The sequence below is a fragment of the Pundamilia nyererei genome, unplaced genomic scaffold (genome assembly GCF_000239375.1).
Source record: "Pundamilia nyererei isolate P.nyererei 1_Seehausen unplaced genomic scaffold, PunNye1.0 scaffold00203, whole genome shotgun sequence".
Taxonomy (NCBI): Eukaryota; Metazoa; Chordata; class Actinopteri; order Cichliformes; family Cichlidae; genus Pundamilia; species Pundamilia nyererei.
In genome coordinates, this window is record NW_005187604.1 from 787630 (window position 1) to 805875 (window position 18246).

Genomic DNA, 18246 nt, shown 5'->3' on the forward strand with positions numbered 1-18246 from the left:
CGAGCCTATACAGCTTGGAGTAAGACAACATGCATGAAGAGGATGATGTGGACAAAATACTCATTTGCCTAATAATTCTGCACTCCCTGTATAACCCAGCGTCACAGAGCACTCCAGTAAATTGAGTAAAATCTCAAGGTGAGTGAATAAATGTTTCAGACATCACCTATGCTCACCGGCATTCTGCAAATATAGACAACTGAAAGTTATTGAATACGAATTTCTAAGGGAAGTGAGCTTGATTCTGTTTATATAAAAGTTACAAATTTTGATCTGCAGTTGGATAGTTCAAAAACTTTGGGCCCAACTAATTGAACTACTGCTTCTTTGGATTTAAAGCTTCTAGATGAGCCGGCTCAGGGATGTGATTATGAGCTGCAATGGTTGCCACCCTTCAAGAAGTATCCTGTGCAAGGTGTGGTCCTGCCTGCTGAGACCACAGAGCCGATACAAGGAACTGACATCCCTCATGGCCTTGTAACAACTAAGAATGGGAAACCTATCTTGACTGTATTTCGTGCTTTCACGTGTTCCTGCAGCAGCACGCTTGCTCCTGCTTTGAATTCCTGCTAACAAACAAAAGATATACACCTGCTTTGATGCTATTACCCAGAATTCTTATGCTCAGAGTTGCAGCCTTTATTCTCCCATCAAGAGCCCCGCAGAGCACAGGACTCTCACAGAGCAACATTACACACAAAGACGGGGATACGCAGATACATACGCGTAGAAAACATATTCTTGGCTTTGTTCACCTGCTTTCCTCATTCCCTCCAAGCTACGTGAAATATCGCAGTTTTATCAGAGCCCATGGCTCGTTGGCATCAGGATAGGAGTTTTAGGGAACAAAAGCACTTGGTCAGGGTTAGGAAAAGTTAAGGGTATGGTCTAGAATACACCTTTTCCACAATTTTAACCCTACATGTGGAAGTCGAATGCTAAAAGGGTACCATTGTGGTGTCAAGGAAATTCTCAACAAGCACCCAAATGCAAGACTGGAGTGACACTGGGCTGCTCCTCCTCCCTCAGGCACGTCTTGCAGAGAACCATCCCTCTCCTCTCCTGTCAGGGGGAACAAATGAGCCGGGGCATGTTTCTTATGTGTGTGTTTGTGTGCGTGTGTGTAAGGCTAAACTTCCTGTCTGTTTGGTCTTCCTCTCTGTAGTTGCTTCCTCCCCAAAACATATACACACAAACACACACACACCTGCTCCGCACTGTTACCCCCTGACAGATCACTGACATGCTGCCTCTAGGCCATCCTGCAGTGTGTATGCGTGTGTGTGTGTGTGTGTGTGTGTGTGTGCATGCGTCTGTGTGCATGCGTGTGTGGTTACAGACACCCTCCCACTGAGCCAGTCTGGCAATTGCCATTTCTCAAGGAGCTAAGGAAGGGAGGGAGCATGGAGTAAGGATGGAGGGAGGGCGAAGGCCTTGATGTGAGTGTGTTTGTTGTCAGAGGGTTTATTAATAAAGATGACCTCAGCCTGTGCTGCACAGAGGGTGTGTGTGTGTGTTTTTTCTTTTCTTTCCGTCTTTCGTTCCTCCTTCTTTGTGACTCTTAAAATAATTATTATTTTGAGGGGGGAAAAAAAGGATTCATGTGTTTATGTATGTGTTTCTGCACCTTCTCGTGCCAGCTTTCTCCCTCCTCTTTGTGATCCCGCGGTGGTTGCACTCTGTTTATTTGGACTCATAATGCGTCTTTGCCATCTTTTGCGTGCATGCTAGCTCATCTGTGTACGTCTGTGTGTGGGTGTCTTGTGTGTGGGTGGGCGTAACAGGGATAATCCTTCTTGATATGACTCCTTTGTGTCTCAGCGTCCGTGGATGTGATTACGTGCTTCATTATGTCGGGCTAACAGGTTGAGTCCTCTGCGTGTGCGCGCGCGTGTGTGCAGACGTCAGTCACCTGCTGTGTGTGCAAGGAAGAACAGATGTCCCCGAAAGAATAGAAGGATGAGTAACTTCCTTCAAAGTGCAGGGCATTCCTGGCTGAAATCACTCTGTAAATCGAGCTCTGTAAGTCAGTTAAGGTTCAGTTCACTCAAATTGCAAAAGCACGTCTCTCCTGGTTGCAACAGACCATTCTGACTGGAGTCATTGTGCCTGTTATTTTGGATATTTCTTAGTCCTAACTACTTTCTAGCAATGAAATAGTCTCTATGTAAAGCCTGTTGGCTTTTGACAGTGTTTCTGTTGCGTTCTGTTGAACAGTGTATTTCGGTGGGGGGGGGGTGCAGAGTTTTATCTGTCAGCTAAACCTGTCTCCATTCCTATCTTTAGCTTTCTTGATGTTTTCTGACAGTCCCCTCTAGGTTTAGCTCCAGCATCCACACAGTGATACAGAAGTGTGTACAACTGCTGCCGTCTGACCTAATTGGCTCCAACAAGCACTCAAAAACTTTTAAACAGAGACCACTGCAGAAAGTGCGAAACATCCTCTGCACGTCTTTTAGTTTTATGATATCTTTTTAAGGTAACAGAATGACTCCCACTGAGCATTCCCAGGCATGCGTTCAACGCGTTTATTTTAGTTTGTCTGCAAGGCCTGCCAAGCTGAGCAAAACTTGGAATTGCAGCATGGAAGAAGGAAGAACTTTGTAAATGTTAGTCTGGATCTCTATCTTTAAAATTGCAAAATTGGGCACTGGCCTTGCAGGGGGATGCACCGTTCTAGTTGATTGTGTCTTCCTGTGTTGATGTGGTGTGGCTGCTTCGTTTGGACAGGATTCAAACCAAGTCTGGCGTGGACTAACGAACGGCTGCACTGCAGGAGCAGTTGTAAACTGCTCAAAAGAAACTTTTACTCAAGGTAAATGACAAAATTGGTTCCTTTATGATCAGTTTAAGATACCATTAAAGATTAATACAGAACTCTAAGAAATGTATGAAGTCAGGTTAGGTTGAGTTGGTGTTTTCAGTGGTTGAGGGTGATCTAATTTGTTTAGCTGTCGAGCCAGCCCATGTGTCTCTCCCAGAGGGCTGAAGCCGGCGCTTGAGTGGGACAGCCTGGCAAGCAGTGGGTCCTTTGGGGCAATGTGGTTACCAAGGAGGGAGATGGCGGAGCTCATTTTGCCCTCTGTCTGCCCTGCCACAATGAACACTGGGGCCATTAGGGACGGCGTTGTCCTGCAGCCCGGGAGAGCCACCAAATGAGATAATGCTCTGAGCTCACGCTTTTACTACCACCTACACACTACACACATGCAGGTATGCACATGTGCACAAATTAGGCAAGCACAAACAAATAAGATCCAGTGGGATGCACTGCACGTAGGACCATATAGACACACACACACACATATGAGTAGATGCATGAATTGATCCTCGCTCACATATATTACTCTTTGACCTCCCTCTCTGTCAATAATCCTCCACCCATGTAGGCAGCCCCGGCTATTTGCTATTTCAGCTGCAGCAGCCAGTTACATTTTGTTGGACAGACGGCGGCAGAAGCAGTGAGAGGAAAGCTAATGAAACAGGATATCCCTACCTCTGGTTATTCCACAGGAGAAGAATAAGGAAAATCACACATGCTTTGACCTTGAATGAGTCTATAAAATCACAGAGTGTGCTGAAGACCACTGCGTGTTTACCCAGTTTACTTATTCAGTGCCAGGCGCCGTTTTTCTGCCCTGTACTCCCCCGTAATAGGTCCCCGTCAGTAATTCAGGCATTGAGACATAACACTAAGTCATCCAGCGAGGTTTCAAGCGCACATAAACTCAGTGAAATTACATAGGGGGGATAAAACTTTGCTTTTAATGGATGCCTCTCTTCTTATCGACACCCATGCATGTCTGATTATAAAGACGCTTTTCTCGAAATGTTGACGTAAAAGGTTGTGAAACTTTGCATAAATGAGCCACAGCTGAGGAGGTGGTGTGTGTAGGTATCTAATGATTGCAGAGGACTACAAAGGGAAATGATGGGATCAAAGCGAGAACAAGAAAAAAAGAGTCTCTTTATTTTTTCTGTTTTCTCCTTCTAACCCCTATTTTTATTTATTCATTAATTATCCAAACTACTTTGCATTAATCTTGGTAAATTGGGCTCATTCAAAAAAAACCGTTTTATTACACAGTGATCCAGTGAATCAGGCTACTCAGTGACCCCCCTCTCTCACTAAGGAGGCAAGTGGAACAAAACCAAGCCAGCAAAAAGCTCCATACAGTGGAGGCCATCACTGAACTGATAACTCTCCTCCACATTCCTGAGAGCTGCAACACAAAAGGGGGAATCTGATTACTCTAAACACTAAAATATGTCTAAAACTGAAAGTTAGTTTTGATTTAAAGGTCGTGAATATCTTTTAAACTATATATCACCATATATACTGTCAGCAAATGATCACGTTTCTGCACAGCTATAACAACAACAGCTGGTTAGAAGCTCGCTTCATGACAGCTAACGTTAGACTCGAGTGCTCTTAAAATCCCAGCTTCCTTGCGCTAAACAGTTTGATGACATTCTTACATTATATGAGATTTTATTTACTAATTGCCCAAGTTTGACAATGTCAAACAATGACATTTTAAAGAAAGTTTCAGTGAAAGCAGCATAAATAGCACCTAACCGAGGCTAACAGCAGTTTACAGAGGTTAACAGTAACTAATTGGGGCTAACAACCACTAACAAAGGCTAACAGAGGCAGCAGGAAAAACAGCAGAGTTTGGTGCCAGAAAGTTCAGGATAGCCTCTAAAAGTCACCTCAGTTTGGATGCTTTAAACCGGGCATGCTGAGGTAAACAATGGACTCACAGGCTTCACTTGTTAAGTTACATACAGGCATGTAACATGTGGAATTGTCGTGTTTATTAACTTACAGATGGTAAAAATCGCTCTATGTGTGACAATGTTCGCACTATGTTACATAAGCTACAACTATCATAATAAGATTTTCAACTACCTTAAATTGTAGTACATATAAAACGACGAAGTCATTGTTAGCTCCTACCTGTCATGTTTCATGTCTGTGTGGTTCAGTTATCAAGTTCGTGTCATGTCTGCGTCTTGTCATGTTTATATGTTACGTTTTTGGGTTGGTATTATTAGTTAGGATTCAGTTGAGTTTCATTCTAGTTTCGTTTCTACTATAACTTCTAATTTAGAAGTATCTCTTTGTGCTCCATGTTTCATCTCCAAATTCCCTTTTCCCTCTATATGTTCTACAGTGTTCGCGCTCCTCGTGAGTTCACCGTGTCCACATGTTAGTCTGTCATATGTTTCATGTTGTCAAGCCGGTGTTGTCAGGTCTGCGCCTCTCCATATTTCCCGTTTTATTTTGAAATGCTTGTTTCCGTGTTCCTTGTGCTTAGTATTACTTTTCCCTGTCGTGGCATGATGTTCAACTGTGTCAGCTGTTTCCCCATGTGTTCCCACTTTCCCTAATCTCCTCTGTGTGTATTTAGTTTGTGTGCTTTCTTGCAGTCTTCGTCAGGTCGTCTGTGTTACCTCCCTCCACGTCTTGTCATAGTAGTCATAGTCATCGTAGTCATCATAATCATCATAGTTATCACGGTTGTCATAGCTGATTCATAGTTTTTCGTAGTTTCCACAGTTTTCATAGTTTTTTAATTTTCCCAGTTTAGGTTTTCCAGTTAGCTCTCGCCCCTATCAGCCAGAATAAACGGCTCGCTTTTTGTTTAACCCCAGTTTCATCACCTGCTGTGTCCACACTTGGTTTCTCCGTTTCACACTCTCGCACAGTCAGCTCCCGCTAACCGTGACACATACTGAGTAGTACTTAAATGAAAGTATTAATGTACTCATGGTACTGTAACTATTCAAAACACCTGACTTGTTACTGTCACTGAGTGGCTGCCATGACTTCTTATCATTATATAATGTAGTCATTTCCAAACCTTCAGAAGACATGCAGGAACAACATTGGACTGATAAAAAGAAGCTTCCACCGTGGTTTTTAGCTGCTAAATGCTCCACAATGTCCCCCCATTAGTTGCTAAGTGTCTAGATACCTGCTGTGCTGAAAGGGCACATTTGGATTTATTAAAGCTCTTTCATTTTTTCCTAAAATCTTACTAATGTATGAATGAATCAAAACAGTGACATTACAGGCTGTCAAACCAAAGCAAATGGCTGATTGATGCTAAAACGTTATAACTCTCTAAAATATGAATTAATGCAGCGTAGCATTTAAGACAAGTTAGGGATATTTTTTTTTAAAAACGTAACTTTTAAGAGGCAGTATTCAGGAAAGATTGGTCTTGGCATCAAGATAACCTTTTTACTTGCTGTGTTTTCTATTATGGCTCTTTTTTTAGCATTTCCATTCAGATAGAGCATTTAATGAGATGGAAAAGTTGACTTGCGACTTGACACCCGTAAACTGTGCGCAGTGAGGAAAGCAGAGATCTTGGAGTCAGAGTGGTCCAGGGAAAAGCTGTGCATGGAACGTTGCAAGTTTTATCAGAGGGTGCCTTAGCAGGACGGATTTGTTTGGCTTTACTCCTTAGTGAGACAAATATTGGGATGAATCTCCTCTCTGCTCTGGGCCCTGTTGTGAAAAGGCCAGGGCCCAAGCCAGGGCTTTACCATCACATCCTCCCACTTATGTAAACAGATGTCTCATACACACACACATGCATGCTCGCACTCAGAAACCTCTCACCCAACACACTCACCCCAGTCATTTTAAAGGGCTTTCCCAGAAATACAGTTATACTAATTCCAGTGAATGAAATCCTTTGCCTAAAAGGATGAGTTCATCCCTTTTATTTGTGTGGGAATACGAAGCGCTGCGTTGTGGAATACATCGACAAATGGGGGCATTTTTCTCTCTCAGTGTGTCTCTTCTTCGGTTTTGCTCGCACACCAGGTGCTGCTCAGTATTTTGTGTCCACTGTGGCTCTTGTGGGTTCTGGCACAGTGAGAATAACAATCACAGCTCCTCGGTTCAAACCGATATCAGTTGCCAAAAGCACCGACGCAGATGCCGCTCTTCACACAGGAAATGAGAGGATGATAGTGGAAGGGTCCCACTTCACTGGAAAAAGAAAATCACAATTACCATCACTTTATCTGTCAACACCAACAAATGTGGGGAGGGGGTGTCACAATGCAGAGACAACAGGAGGTGGAGCCGCTCGTTTGGCTGATGCGTTCTGGTCGACTGCAGAGCGAAAGCCTTTGATAGCATCTGCGCTGTGGGCTGCAGTTACAAAGTTCAGAGCTGGCAGAGCTTTATTTTTTCTGAAAAGTTAGAGCAGTCATGAAATATAAATAGCAGAAATATGGTTTGGTTTCCACAACAATGGGCACGGTCGTTTTCCATTTCTTATCTCTGAGACTGTAGAGAAATGAGATGCTTTAAATTTCAATTATTGTTGCTTTCTAGTGCTTAGCGATCTGTTGCATGTTTTTAACCGGTATGTGTGGAATGCTGAACGCTTCTCACCCTGCATCCTGAGCTTGATTCTGCCAGAAGTTCCTTCATGTTAAAAGGGAGTTTTTCCTTCCCACTGTCACCACATGCTTGCTCACAGGAGGTCATTTCATTGTTTTCTTGGTCTGTACCTTAAAATATTTGGCACTGTCATTGTCATTTGCAGCTATATAAATGAACTATAATTGAATTACATGGTAACCAACGTACAGAAACGGTGTGAAGCAGTGGGCAGCAGTGTGTAGGGACAGTATCTTGCTGAGGGGTACCTCAGGTTAGCTGTTCAGTGGATTCAAACCCCCAACCCTCCGATCATGGGGCCACCATTCGACCTACTGAGCTATTCCTGCCCCTAAAATAAGCCTGTGCTCCAGGTGAGGCTCGAACTCACAACCTCAGCATCTCTCTGCAGGTTACTGTCTTATAAGTACCACGCGCTGACCGATTGCGCCACTGGAGCTTACGTAAATACCCACTAATCAGTGCTAAGAGCAGAAATATATTTCAACATCTTGGATATCCGCTGTACCACAAAGCAATTCCCCCAAAAGGCACCAGCAACACAGTCAAATAGTCCAGATCAGTAAGTCAAAGTACAGGAAGTGAGGCCTTGGTAGTCCTATCAGTCAAAGCGACCATGACCCTAATTTTTAAACCTCAGCAAAATCTAAATGGGCGAGTTATTATATACTAAAATTACTCACCGAAGAGTTGTTGTGACCATGGAGACAAGGCTTTAAATGTGCCTTTTGTTGCTGTAAAATCGAGCATTTTAATAAGGGAATCTGTGGGGACTGACTCGTTTTCGCCACCAGCCTTAAGTGGAACTGCAGCTCCACATAGGCTTAATTTTTTTATCCCTCCAGGTCGTCGCTTCATTGAGACACTATGATTACCTGGTATTTTGAAAGCATTAGGAATCCATTAAGTATTCGTCTCTGATGACCTTTACCTAAATGTAAGTGGCATCGTGATCCAGCTAAAGGGATTTTTCACACTTTAGGAACCCACAAAATGTTTCTAATAATTGCTTATAACCGATCTCTATAGCCATAAGATACATCTTACAAGACTGATATCAATTTCAAAATGCTACATTAGCCACCTAAAGATGCCATTATTACTCTTTAAAGCCACGTGTCTGTTAAACCTTGTAACGGGAATAGTAAGACAGAGCAGACGCAATATTTCACATAAAGGACGAAGCACGGGGAAGATAAATGCAGTGTCTGCTGTATCAGTCATTTCTATGGTACTCTGAATAATCAATGCTTTCAGTTGAGTATGGAGGAATGACTCTCACGAGAGATCTCTGTATGAATTGACCGCCGTGTAGTGATGCTGATAATGGCTTCGGTGAATTGCGTCCATCTTTAATTTTAGCTTGTAAATCACAACCCTCAAGTAATGGGCTGCACTTAGAGAGGTCAGAGTTTATGTGTAAATCATTCTGGAGGACAAAGCTTGTGGTGTGAAGCTTTGCAGCTCTTTTTTTCCCCCGAAGGATATTTTTTTCTGATAGTGGGGGTTGGCAGTGGGCGTTCACAGCTCAGATCTAGCTCTGACCTTGGCCAGATGTCCACCAACACCGATACGTATGTGCGTGCACGCGTTTGTGTGTACGCCCTTCGTCTGCCAGGTTTTCGGAGAGTGCTTGCATCTAATAGGGAATGGCAGGCATTTTGTTGGGCTTTATTGCCACATGCCTCTTCCAATCCTGCCACTGATTAGAGCTGCCATTACTGGCACACCAACGTGAACGCGCGCTCTTACAAGGCAGACGTTGGCACACGCTCAAAGCTCTGGCCTTTGCATGTGATTAGCATCCCATTGCGTTGTCTTGTGCGGCGATCAAACGGAGCACGGAGTTGTGCTCTTGTCGAGGCCGATCGGGGGAAGTGACGGGTACGATGTCGCTCCACTTTTATTCAACTCATCAGGGTGCTGCCAGCTTAGACAATGTCAAATTTGCAGCTAAGCAATTAGAGGCCCAGGTTGTCACAATTGAGCCTGATGGGGAAAACTCATTGTGGTGGCATGCAGGCAAACACGTGAACACAGATACAGGTGCTGGCACACACAGACGCGATACATCCACCCACATGCGCACAAGTACATAGTGTATGTATATTTACAATAAGCATGCAGGCGATTAGCTCAGAAAGTGCAGGTGTAAACTGTTAGTCATTGCTGATTCACAAGCAGCTGGCTGGCTTCCACACAGCCACTCACTGTGCTGCCTGTCAAATACACAGGCAGCCAGCGGCTTGAGGTGTGTGTCCATGTGTATGCGTGTGCAGATGTTCTTGAAATCCTGCTATTTAGCCAGACCTCCTCCTCCACTCCTCTTCCTCCTAGTTTTTGGCCTCACGTGTGCATATGTGTGTGTGAGTGTGCTTTAGTTAATGTGTAGATGTTTTTGCACATTTATGTCTGTGTGGACTTGCAGGGATTTGGCTGCTGCTTTCTCCTGGATGAAGCCAGTGGAAAGCTGAGGTCTGGATGACTTACTTATTTAGGAAAAATACACCAGAGATGGACAGCGTGCTGCTGTGCTGTCACATAATCACATGTGCATGGGTTTGAATTCATCCTGCTCTGTAGGTAACAGAGCCAGTGACCTTAGTAGCAATGCTATATTTCATTTGGGAGATTTTTTTCTCCCCCCAATAACAGCTAAAGTGATTCTGCTGCTGTTACGGTTTCAACAGACATGCTGTCGGTTCAGTCCCAGGTGGAGGCGCTCACCAGAGGGTTAAATGCTCTACCAGAAGCAGTCGACACACATATACGCACAGAAATGCTCATATGGCGGATTACTCAGTGGCGTGAGGTTTCCGATTAAGTCTAAATTTGCTTTCCAGCACATTCAATCAACCTAACTTGATTTTAAAGGACCTGCCATCAAACAGAGTTTTGGACTTTTACCTAACTTGCTTCTTTACTTCCTTGAAACCATCAGAAGAGTTTCATCCTGTCTTTGGGTGTTCTCCTCCTTAACAAAGTCATGTCAGTAGCAGGTTTCATATCTTCACCGGCCAACAAAAAAACATGAAGGATTCCATTCATCTTTATGGTTTAAGAAGATTCTCCTACTTATTATACGTATAATAATCAACTGGGTAGCTTTAAAAGTGTCTTTGAACGAAGATTACAACACGGTTGATTTTTTGGTCATGAAAGGTTTTAGAGTTCTGCTTTTACATAAGAGCATTCACAGTCTCAAGGTTGTCACAATATTACCATAAATTTGCCAAAAAGTTTAAATTTGAGAAGTTTCTCGAAGATTGACTTTTTCCTTTTTGGGGGAGTTATGCCAAGGTTCTGTGCACAGTTTAATTTTTGTATGTGTGTGTGTGTTTGGTTCAATAAAGTTTGATGAACATCACAACTTTTCCAGTCGATACAGACAGCGGAGCACAGTGTTCATCGAGTGTAGCAGAGTTTTCAGTTTCTAGTTTATTGACAGTAGGGAATGAAGTATGATGGTGTCAGAGGTTTGGGCCTTGGCTTTGTGTGCTCCCTCTTTGTAACACTAGCCGGCCCATACGCTACTGACAGCATCTGCTTGGCCCTTGGCGCCCTCATTGTGATTAGTGAGCCATTGATGTTGACATGAATCTCAGCTTCTGCTCACACACACACACACAAATCCCGGCACGCACTGGCGAAGGCGCTGTAGTCAGTTATGTGATCTGCACTATGAACTATGGGAACCTGTGAATGTGAGCCTCGAGGGATCAGGGGCGTGTGCGTTCGTGTGTGTGTGTGTGTGTGTGTGTGTGTGTGTGTGTGTGTGTGTGTGTGTGTGTGTGTGTGTGTGTGTGTGTGTGTGGCTTTATTTTTCATGTCTAAGATCTTGTGATCAAAACCAGAAAAGCCTTGCAATAAAATTGAGTCAAGCAATTATCTCTGTGCATGGAACTTAGCTCCAAGCCTAATCTTCATACTCACTTCATACTGTTCATATGAAGGAGCATTCAGTGGTACAGTGTAAAGCAGACTGCTCAAATTTATTCTGTTTCTTGCAAAGCTCGCTGTTGTGAGCTCACGTCTGGGCTCAGCTTCTGTTAAGTCATTTATTACTCTGTATCTCTTTCAGCATTTTCTATTTGTGTATGTGAAACCTGTATGTTTGTGATAATGACTGCTTAGCCCACCCCAGGTAAAGTTAGAGATGCTTAGCATTTGCCTCTTTTTGTAGCATATTTGCTTGTTTGGAACATTCATTTGTAAAATCTTTTAATAGAAAACTGCAAGAGACTTTATTTGGAAAATTTACCTATTTAGGATGTGGCCAGTGGAGCCCAACCATTTTACCAGTGGACTGATATTATTGGCTCATTTTAGTTACTTGCTGACCTGTCAGTATCATCACTTGTAAGTGCCAAATAATTAAACATTTAAAAAGTACAGAAGAGACCAAAGAAACACCCTTCAACTATGTTGTGAGTTTCAACGTTGCCTAATTTGTCCACCAGGGGGCAGTCTGCAACTTCCCTGGTGGCAACATATGTCACACAACAATGAATAAATAAGTAACTATACAAATGTCAGAAAAATCTGTTAGTGTTGTGTATGTCTGAAAGAAAAAGAAATATTGGATATTATATCCTAAGATTGAATATTTTGAATATTAATGTTATCACATTATTGTCACTATCAGTCTTAAAAATCCTATATTTGAAGCCTAAATCTGGTGATTAAAACAAAACCCTTACAGGAAGTTACAGAGTAAGTTACGGTTACGAAGGATAGTGTGTAAAATGTACTACATTGTCATGCTGGCTCTCTGTTGTGGTTTACTAGCATGTTTCCGCTTGTGTTAGCTTGTCTTCAAGAGTAGGTAACTAACTAGGCCTAAACTTCAGTTTCCAAAACCACAAATTTCACACACAAAAACCACCAAGTGGCACATATTTGTTTGATCAGGATTTTCATGTTTCATGTACGTGGATGTGCAGGTAGGAAGTATATTTACATTTTTGAATGTGTGTGTGTGTGTGTGTGTGTGTGTGTGTGTGTGTGTGTGTGTGTGTGTGTGTGTGTGTGTGTGGAGGCCTCTAATTAAGTGCAGTAGCAGGTCTTGTCTGACAGAGACATTAAAATGATTAAAGCTGACCTGTCAGTCTCACATATCCACCCCCAACATCCAGCACTGCCACTCATTACATCTCTCCTCTTCTTCTCCTTTAGCCCAATGTGACCTTCATGTGCGACGTCGGTCTCTAGTCAACATTCACAACGAAGACAAGACAGAGTGAAAAAACATCTGAAGGAGAGATTACGACGAGAGCACACGGACGCGCGAGGGAGGAGAAGAAAAACAAGTAAGAAAGTAAAAACAGAACAAAGGGTGGAGAAGAAAAACACAGTGGCATCTTTTTCTATCTCTCACTGACAGCATGAATCAGAGAATAGAACAGGAGGAGGAATGGGGGGCATGTAAAATGAGCAAGGAATCAAAAGAAATAAGAAAGTGAATATAAGCAGAAAAAGCAAAACCATGCGGGGCGGAGGGTAGCAGTTGTCAAAACAGGACGTGGAAATTACAACCATTTTCAGGAACTCCCAGAAAGAAATTATTCTGCAGCGAGACAAAGAAAATGGAGAAAATGTATGACAGAGGAGAAAAAGAAAGGTGACCAAAAAAGAAAGAAAAAGCTGAATTTAGGCAGGATATTGGATTTCAGATTTCAAAGCATTTTGTTAAGAAAGACACTGAAGGTTACGTCTGTAACAAAGTGTATCTGTGTATGTGTGCGCGTAGCGTTTGCAGCTTGTCCTGACTGTGTATGTGCAAGTGGAAGGAAAGACGGCCATATTTATCTGAAAGTCGAAAAGTGGAAAACAAAGGGAGAAAAGAAAGAGAAGGAGAAAAGAGAAATGGATGATTGAATCTGACAAGCTATGAACAGATTTTAAAGGTTAAGTTTACTGAAGATAGCTTTTATCGTTATTTCCGTCTTCTGAGGCTGAATGCAACAAAGCACAAGGTTGGAATTTCTGCCTTAGTAATTTTAGTTTGATTTGCTCTGAAATCTGAGTGTTCCAGCATTTTAAAATCAGATGAGAGAAGTTGATGAAACTTCACAGATCTTTGTTGGGTTTCAATTTTTAAAATGTAAAGTTGTTTTAAAGCGCTCACAACAATCGTAGCGGTACAATCGCATACTAATACGATCGCTTCGGTATCACTTCTCAGGCTACAAACGGGCTGCCATGATCATCTGATTAGTGGAAGTTTTGTTGGGGGTGTTAGACGGCATGGGGCAAAAGATTTAGCTGTGTGCTCCACTGGGAACATCTTTAGGGAAAAGTAAGCAAACAATAACGTAAATATACTGGGAACAGGACAATTGAAGTAATTGGACTCAGATGACCACAATGAGGCCACTTTTTTGGCTCTTAGTTCAGAATAAAGTGATGGATTAATAAAGAAATATATTAGCTTATCTTAGCATACAAGACAAAAACAGTAGCAGTTGGTAGCCTAGCAAAAATATTTCCTAATTGTAGCTGTAAAGCATGTTAAATAACTAAGCAGTTCTCTTTGGCTCGTTTGCATATTATGGTGCTGCAGTTGAGTATCATCAGTGTAATCAGGGTATGAACATTAGATGGCTGCTCTTCCATTCATAGAACCCAGGGTTATTTCTGTAACCACCTCACTGTGCTCTGTTTACTTCTGAAAGCAAAACCCGTGCCCTTGTCATAGAACACTGGATGTCACTATGTGCGTGTGTTTGTGTTTCAGTGGGTGGCCACCTCTTGTCTGATGTGTGTAAGATGAAGGGCTCTCTCATTTACAATCAGTTGTCAGCTTGATCGAGCGAGTGAGAGGCACAGCAGACTCGAGTAAATTGCCTCCGATAAAAAAAGTAATTTGTATCCCAACTTGCTCTTCCCAGAATTTAGACACGCACTAGCCAAAGAGGGAACTTGTTTAAACATGCACATATGCACTTGTATACCTTGATATCAACCAGGTCATGTGTACTCATAAACACAAAACTGTGAGTAATCAGCCCAGGGCAACGTTCCTCTTTTCTTTTTTTTGTCTTCTGCAGGTTTCTTTCCTGCACTGTCGCGTCTCGCTTATCCCTTGTTCTCTCTAATAATTCTGGTGCTCCCTCTCTTTCTACCTATCACTCTCACAGTGTGTGTTTATCTCTGTGAGGATATTGGTTGCCGATCATAAATAGCTTTTTCTCTGACAGCGTGCCATCACAGGCCGAGTGAGCTGGGGGGAGTAGGGGGGTAGCAGAGGTGGGGAGAAGAGAGATTGAAAGAGCGATAGAAGGAGGAAGAGGAGAAAAATGCATGCAACGTGCAGGCAGAGGTTATGCACATCATGCCAGCCTGACAGGTGTCGGGTATGCACAGATAAATGTGTTGTGCTTAAATGCAAACACCCACAACACAAACCTGCTCCCTGAGCCACGTGTAGGACACCACAATAAATTCAATGAACACTGAACTGATTTTTTTTTAATACAACAAAGCCGGCCTTTACCGAAAAACAGGCCTACGTTCGGCTACCTCCTCTTTAATTTGCTGCTCATGCTATTTGCAATTAACGCAGACTCAGCACTTTTCTGTGTTAAACTGTTACACCGATAAATTCGCTGTAATGACATTTCCTCCCTACGAATTCCATCAGTACGGCAAGAGTCATGTCGTACTCATTTCTCTTTGCTTACAGAAATCCCCTTTTGATTCGCTTGTTTTGTCCAATCCTTTCCAATTTCCAACTCAACACTTCCTGCAGAAATGTTTCACGTTGATAGCCCTCCAGCATTTACTGTAAAGACGTGTAATCCTTTCTTGGTATGCTTTTAATGAGAAGGATCTGCAGGAAATCTTAGGTCCTTAATGGGACTAAAGAAAACAAAATAGAAAGCATTGGAATTCATTAGTGGATAGTTAAAGGAATAGCTTGACATTTTGAGCAATAAGCTAAATAAAGCCACTGTCCAATTAACTTAGCACAGGAGAAATACATAGAAATGGGGAAAGGGTTATTCTGGCTTTGTCCACTGTTAATAAAAATCACATACTCGTGCTTAGCATGACTTAGAATGGCGCCCGTCAGCTGCAAAGCGATGCATCATATTATACAATACACTTTATATAATGAGGAGGTTCGGCCTCATTATATAAAGGCGAATGTGTCTTTTTTCACACACAGCTTAAAGTAAAACGCTAACTACTAATTAATTCCAACTGCTTCTGCTTTTATGTTACTTTCTTTTTTATCTCGACACTTTTCACAACAAAGCTTCACGTTAAAAGCTTTTGCACTAGCCTAAAGAGTGTTGGCTTTTGAACGGCTCTGTTGGTTTTTAATATGAGATCAATCTTTGAAGTGGACCCGTTTTGCTTTGTCTCTTTTTCTGTCATATGCGTCCTATTACACTGGCAGATGCTCATGTGGACAAAATTTTAAACAGTGAGGTAAGTTCAGACTGCTCTAAACATTCGATTTCCGACAGTTTTTTTCGGTTTTTGGCTCTGTTTTATGTCACACAGAGAGGATAGCCTAGACGTGCTATTCAAACCTTCTGTTTGCAAGTCAGAGGGGTGCAGGATGTGGGATAACTGAGGGTCTAAAGCAAACACAAATTTGCAAATGTACAAGAATAAAAATACAGAGCCTCTTTAAGAAGTGTTGAGTTTAACTGCAGTGTATATGCAACTGCATTTTTACTGCAACTGCAGAATTTAGTAGGAAATTTCTCATTATTTATCCAAACTTTACTTTTGTCCTTCATTTATGCCAGCCACAACTATGATCTACCCATCTATTTTCGTAACTGCTTGTCCAACCTTTCAAACACAATATACACCTGCAGCGATTTTGGAATCAATTAACGGACGCAGGAAGGACATGCAAATGCAGACAGCCGCAGCTGATAAGCAGGATTAAAATTCAAACCTTCTTTCTGTGAGGCCATGCTGGTAGCCTCCGCACAATCACGCCGACCCCGCCGTGCTTGTTATTTGGACGTTTATATGACGTGGTCATTGGTTATATTCAGACAGGCGAGAGATGAATCTTGCCCAAATGCCCTGTCACACACACTTTTACACACACTCGCACGCAGGTTCCCCTCCATCAAGTTTGATGAGTGTGAACCCGCTGCATCTGGCATTCCTCTGTCCTCTCTCTCCACGCCGCAGCAGTCCGTGTCTCTCTATTGATCCCAGCTTATCTTCCCGTAAACCTGGACCTCGTTTCTCCCCTCCTCCCATCTCCTCGCTTCACCACCTCCTACCCCTCCTTCCTCCTCATTGCTATCGATCAGCCCGTGTGTTCAACAAAGTAGAGAGCAGGCTGTGGTTAATGCAGTGCTGGGCCGGAGGGGCTCTGCACGAGACTCGTGTATCACCTTTCTCTCCTAATGGTTCCAATCAGGCTCTAATAGACCCTGGGTTAGCCCATCAAGGCCCACTACTCTCTTCTCACTCTTCTCACCTTTCACTCATCCTTCCTTCTCATAAATAAATCTCTGTCTCCGCTACATGTCTGCCAGGTGCATTTTTAGCTGATGACTGTTGATTTCGCTAACCGATCCGATAGCTTTTGCTTCTGCTGAGTGTGCACACGCTTCTTCCAAAATGTCCTGCTTTGCATTTTTTACAGTAATGCTCATTCATTCCTGGGAGCTGCCCGGTAGAACCACAGTTTGCTAAGTTTAGCCATTGGGAACTGCCCAGTACCAAAAGCTGCCTTTCATTATCCCTTCTTTCAGTCGCTGAACATACTGTGTCTTTAGCTGGGTTAAGTGCATTTCTCAAGGGTACCTTCATTGTTGTGGATTTGGGGAAAAGAGTCTCTTAACATTTGTTGTTTTTCAGTCAGCAATTTAAATGGAATGACAAGTAGAACTAAAGTATGACACACTAGATGCTAGCATTACCTTTAACTAGCAGAGAGTTTGATAGTTTTTGACATTTGTTGTGGCAGGTATGTAAGAAAAACAAAGACTTCTAGGAACAGCTTTAAGCTCCTAATAATTTTGTTTTGTAAAAACTTGGATTATGTCATTAAATTGTCATTTAAATCAGTCCTGACTAGGGATGGGTACCGGTGTTCTGACATAAACGATAGTAACCAGACCGAAAAGCAGCGCACATTTCGGTGCTTTATTTCGGTGCTTTTTTTTTCTGAGCTGTGATACACTTCTAGCCAATCATTTTACGTTTCCGAGGATAGTAGGCGGGCCCAGGTACGTACGTTCTTTTAGAGCAGAGCTACAGATTAAAAATGCCCAAGGCGAAGCGGTCAAAAGTCTGGCTGTACTTCACAGCAAAACATGCAAACTCAGCAGCCTGCAACAAGTGCTTTAAGCTGATACTGTGATACTGTCAAAGGAGGTAACACCTCAAATCCGATGAAACACCTGGCGACGCATAGCGTTTTTTTAAAAGCCGAGAAATGCGCCGTATTTGATAGCTTGCTGCGAGACCTCACACCGAGCGCATCTACTGCGGGTGGGTTGCCTGTTATCGGACCCCGGAGTTAGCAACATCCCCCAAAAACACGAAGAGGAGAGTCCTGGCCCCTAGCCCTGCCAGCGTAGCAGAAATGATGAGGATGATGATGCAGCAGCAGCCGTTCTTCTCTGCGTGAGTAGCTTAATGTTGTTCGTGTGTAATTTACGTTGAGTAGGCTAACCACGTTATTACATTAATGCATGTAAGGTGAACTAGCAAACATCATCATAGCTACATGCGGCTGTCTTCTTGTTTGATGGCAGATACTCCCTTCACCCTGGCCAAAAAGGCTCAAATGACCAAAGAAAAAGTGGAAAACAGCTAAACATGAGAGGTTT

The 18246-nt window shown here is 42.8% G+C and overlaps 1 protein-coding gene and 1 non-coding gene across 2 annotated transcripts in view; one reads left to right on the top strand and one right to left on the bottom strand.

The window, feature by feature from the left end:
• The window catches only part of sema4c (sema domain, immunoglobulin domain (Ig), transmembrane domain (TM) and short cytoplasmic domain, (semaphorin) 4C), a 105280-nt gene that overhangs the window by 23540 nt on the left and 63494 nt on the right, over positions 1-18246 (top strand). Inside the window, exon 2 of the mRNA XM_005747752.2 lies at positions 12605-12738. The gene's annotated coding sequence lies outside the window, so the exon portion shown is untranslated. The remainder of the gene's footprint in view (positions 1-12604; positions 12739-18246) is intronic.
• Positions 7775-7868, bottom strand: trnai-uau (transfer RNA isoleucine (anticodon UAU)). The gene is made up of 2 exons: positions 7831-7868; positions 7775-7810 (listed from the first exon to the last, which is right to left on the bottom strand). It is a non-coding gene; the product is annotated as a tRNA-Ile (tRNA).